The following is a 5,000-nucleotide window of genomic DNA, read 5'->3' as shown; positions in this document are numbered from 1 at the left end:
GATTAACTGCTGGTTACGATAGACAGTTGCTTATCGTACACATCGCAAACGAACACCCCTTAGTGAGCAGTAGCAGAAGTCGATGGAACAAAGCGAATGCATTACAAACTGATCAAGTAAAATAAGGAACGCTACGTACTAGGACTTCTTTCCAAGAATGGTGTCCGCGACGGGAGGGCAAGCGTCCTTCCCAGGTTTCCCTAGTAAACCTTGTATGGTAAACATACCCAAGCGTGTCCGTAAGCACGTAACGATAGTCACGAACGAGCACATACCTAGGGAAAGTACTCTACGTACTAGGACTTCTGTCCAAGAATGGTGTCCGCGACGGTCGGGCACTGTGACGCAATTACCAAATCCTAGAATCGTACAAGCAGTGTGTACAAACATAAACATTAACGCGTTCGCTCGGGCTGCGCCGTCCGTGTTGAACACAAATGCGGGTGATTATATGAGTGGATGGACAAAAACATGCGTGGCGAAGACAATTTTCTGCACGATGTTGCACATAGCTCATTTCGGTCGTCCCGGGCGAATGGAAAAACACAAAAATCTCGAGTATCTTTCTAGGTTTCTGTTATAAAAGGGCAGGCCAAAAGGTGACCGGTTGAAGATGAGCATTTTAAGCATGCAAGCACTTAATTGCACTTTTCCTACAAAAACTAGGTACGTACACGTAGATTGTATCAACATGGACATCCATGATTGCGTACGCCCGGGCTGCGCCCTCCGTGTTGTACTTTCCCTGATTGGTACACAATTTTGGTGCAAGTGTACCAACATCGACATCTATGAACGCGTACGCTCGAGCTGCACCCTCCGTCTTGTACTTTCCCTGATCGGTACACAGTTTTGGTGCACGGCTATCCCGAAAGGCAACTTGTACCAACATCGACATCCATGAACGCGTACGTAGCGTACTTTCCCTGATCGTACACAATGTTGGTGCACGGCATAGGAAATGGGCTTAAATGGTCAAAACTCAATCCATTTCCACTAAAGATAGTCAATAACAGCTGTGCCGATGAAGTAGGGCACGATGCAAGTCAATGTTATTTAATGAATTACATGTTCACCATACATTTCAGTACAAAATTGCTCGGTCAGACCTACAAAGTGCTATATCTCGAATACTAAACGTCGCAGATGGGTGTCGTAGAACAATTTTAAGTTCGTCTAACGATTCTACATCCGATTCTGGATAGTGGTTTTTTCGACCACTTTTCAACATTTTGTGACACCCCGAACCTAGGGGGCAGCTCCCTAGCTTTTTTCAAAAATGTGCACCGAACGGGCCAGAGAGCTCGAGTAGTCGAAAATTTTTTTTTTTGCTAAAACCCCTCAAAACGTGTCAGGAACGCACCCTAGATGATGAAAAGTGCAACCAGAATGTCAATCGACAACATGCCCGGGGGTACAAATTGCTCTACGCGTCCCTAGGTAGGGTACTTTTTCATACAAACATCAAAGTGTACGGTGCACACAGTGCGCGGAACAAAAATTGCTCGGTCAGACCTAGGACGGGCCATATCTCGAATACTAAACGGTCGCAGATGGGTGTCGTAGAACAATTTTAAGTTCGTCTAACGATTCTACATCCGATTCTGGATAGTGGTTTTTCGACCACTTTTCAACATTTTGTGACACCCCGAACCTAGGGGCAGCTCCCTAGCTTTTTTCAAAAATGTGCACCGAACGGGCCAGAGAGCTCGAGTAGTCGAAAAATTTTTTTTTTGCTAAAACCCCCTCAAAACGTGTCAGGAACGCACCCTAGATGATGAAAAGTGCAACCAGAATGTCAATCGACAACATGCCCGGGGGTACAAATTTTGCTCTACGCGTCCCTAGGTAGGGTACTTTTCATACAAACATCAAAGTGTACGGTGCACAAAAGTGCGCGGAACAAAAAATTGCTCGGTCAGACCTAGGACGGCCATATCTCGAATACTAAACGTCGCAGATGGGTGTCGTAGAACAATTTTAAGTTCGTCTAAACGATTCTACATCCGATTCTGGATAGTGGTTTTTCGACCACTTTTCAACATTTTGTGACACCCCGAACCTAGGGGCAGCTCCCTAGCTTTTTTCAAAAATGTGCACCGAACGGGCCAGAGAGCTCGAGTAGTCGAAAATTTTTTTTTTTGCTAAAACCCCTCAAAACGTGTCAGGAACGCACCCTAGATGATGAAAAGTGCAACCAGAATGTCAATCGACAACATGCCCGGGGGTACAAATTTGCTCTACGCGTCCCTAGGTAGGGTACTTTTTCATACAAACATCAAAGTGTACGGTGCACAAAGTGCGCGGAACAAAAATTGCTCGGTCAGTACTAGGACGGGCCATATCTCGAATACTAAACGTCGCAGATGGGTGTCGTAGAACAATTTTAAGTTCGTCTAACGATTCTACATCCGATTCTGGATAGTGGTTTTTCGACCACTTTTCAACATTTTGTGACACCCCGAACCTAGGGGCAGCTCCCTAGCTTTTTTCAAAAATGTGCACCGAACGGGCCAGAGAGCTCGAGTAGTCGAAAATTTTTTTTTTGCTAAAACCCCTCAAAACGTGTCAGAACGCACCCTAGATGATGAAAAGTGCAACCAGAACGTCAATCGACAACATGCCCGGGGGTACAAATTTGCTCTACGCGTCCCTAGGTAGGGTACTTTTTCATACAAACATCAAAGTGTACGGTGCACAAAGTGCGCGGAACAAAAATTGCTCGGTCAGACCTAGGACGGGCCATATCTCGAATACTAAACGTCGCAGATGGTGTCGTAGAACAATTTTAAGTTCGTCTAACGATTCTACATCCGATTCTGGATAGTGGTTTTTCGACCACTTTTCAACATTTTGTGACACCCCGAACCTAGGGGCAGCTCCCTAGCTTTTTTCAAAAATGTGCACCGAACGGGGCCAGAGAGCTCGAGTAGTCGAAAAATTTTTTTTTGCTAAAACCCCTAAAAACGTGTCAGGAACGCACCCAAGATGATGAAAAGTGCAACCAGAATGTCAATCGACAACATTCCCGGGGGTACAAATTTGCTCTACGCGTCCCTAGGTAGGGTACTTTTTCATACAAACATCAAAGTGTACGGTGCACACAGTGCGCGGAACAAAAATTGCTCGGTCAGACCTAGGACGGGCCATATCTCGAATACTAAACGTCGCAGATGGGTGTCGTAGAACAATTTTAAGTTCGTCTAACGATTCTACATCCGATTCTGGATAGTGGTTTTTCGACCACTTTTCAACATTTTGTGACACCCCGAACCTAGGGGCAGCTCCCTAGCTTTTTTCAAAAATGTGCACCGAACGGGCCAGAGAGCTCGAGTAGTCGAAAATTTTTTTTTTGCTAAAACCCCTCAAAACGTGTCAGGAACGCACCCTAGATGATGAAAAGTGCAACCAGAACGTCAATCGACAACATGCCCGGGGGTACAAATTTGCTCTACGCGTCCCTAGGTAGGGTACTTTTTCATACAAACATCAAAGTGTACGGTGCACAAAGTGCGCGGAACAAAAATTGCTCGGTCCAGACCTAGGACGGGGCCATATCTCGAATACTAAACGTCGCAGATGGGTGTCGTAGAACAATTTTAAGTTCGTCTAACGATTCTACATCCGATTCTGGATAGTGGTTTTTCGACCACTTTTCAACATTTTGTGACACCCCGAACCTAGGGCAGCTCCCTAGCTTTTTTCAAAAATGTGCACCGAACGGGCCAGAGAGCTCGAGTAGTCGAAAAATTTTTTTTTGCTAAAACCCCTCAAAACGTGTCAGGAACGCACCCTAGATGATGAAAAGTGCAACCAGAATGTCAATCGACAAACATTCCCGGGGTACAAATTTGCTCTACGCGTCCCTAGGTAGGGTACTTTTTCATACAAACATCAAAGTGTACGGTGCACACAGTGCGCGGAACAAAAATTGCTCGGTCAGACCTAGGACGGGCCATATCTCGAATACTAAACGTCGCAGATGGGTGTCGTAGAACAATTTTAAGTTCGTCTAACGATTCTACATCCGATTCTGGATAGTGGTTTTTCGACCACTTTTCAACATTTTGTGACACCCCGAACCTAGGGGCAGCTCCCTAGCTTTTTTCAAAAATGTGCACCGAACGGGCCAGAGAAGCTCGAGTAGTCGAAAAATTTTTTTTTGCTAAAACCCCTCAAAACGTGTCAGGAACGCACCCTAGATGATGAAAAGTGCAACCAGAACGTCAATCGACAACATGCCGGGGGTACAAATTTGCTCTACGCGTCCCTAGGGTAGGGTACTTTTTCATACAAAACATCAAGTGTACGGTGCACAAAGTGCGCGGAACAAAAATTGCTCGGTCAGACCTAGGACGGGCCATATCTCGAATACTAAACGTCGCAGATGGGTGTCGTAGAACAATTTAAGTTCGTCTAACGATTCTACATCCGATTCTGGATAGTGGTTTTTCGACCACTTTTCAACATTTTGTGACACCCCGAACCTAGGGGCAGCTCCCTAGCTTTTTTCAAAAATGTGCACCGAACGGGCCAGAGAGCTCGAGTAGGCGAAAAATTTTTTTTTCCTAAAACCCCTCAAACGTGTCAGGAACGCCACCCTAGATGATGAAAAGTGCAACCAGAACGTCAAACGACAACTTTGTTGGGGGTACCCTTTTTACTCTACGGGCCACTAGCTTAGGCGCGGCCAACAGCGCTTTCCTCTCGGGTTCCCATTTTTTGCCCTCCTGGGATTATGATCATTTACTCATTGCCTACTATAGGGAAGGTACCTTGCTCCGAGGTCAAAAAATGAGATTTCACCAAATCGTAGTTTTAACCTCTATTTTAGTCGTAGGAGCATGGTTTGCAGTGTCCCGTGGGTCATATAAGCCCCCGTTTGGGTCATACGTCCCTCCCTCCCCGATGAAAATCGTCATATGACTATAGGCCGAACTTATGAAGCAAAAGTGGTGTCTGGTGAGTTCTGCCGATGATCTTAACCTATGATTTTGAGT

The sequence above is a fragment of the Anopheles gambiae genome, assembly GCF_943734735.2.
Source record: "Anopheles gambiae chromosome X unlocalized genomic scaffold, idAnoGambNW_F1_1 X_unloc_12, whole genome shotgun sequence".
In the NCBI taxonomy this organism is placed as follows: Eukaryota; Metazoa; Arthropoda; class Insecta; order Diptera; family Culicidae; genus Anopheles; species Anopheles gambiae.
The sequence above is the reverse complement of the archived record's forward strand: the minus strand, read 5'-3'. Positions refer to the sequence as shown.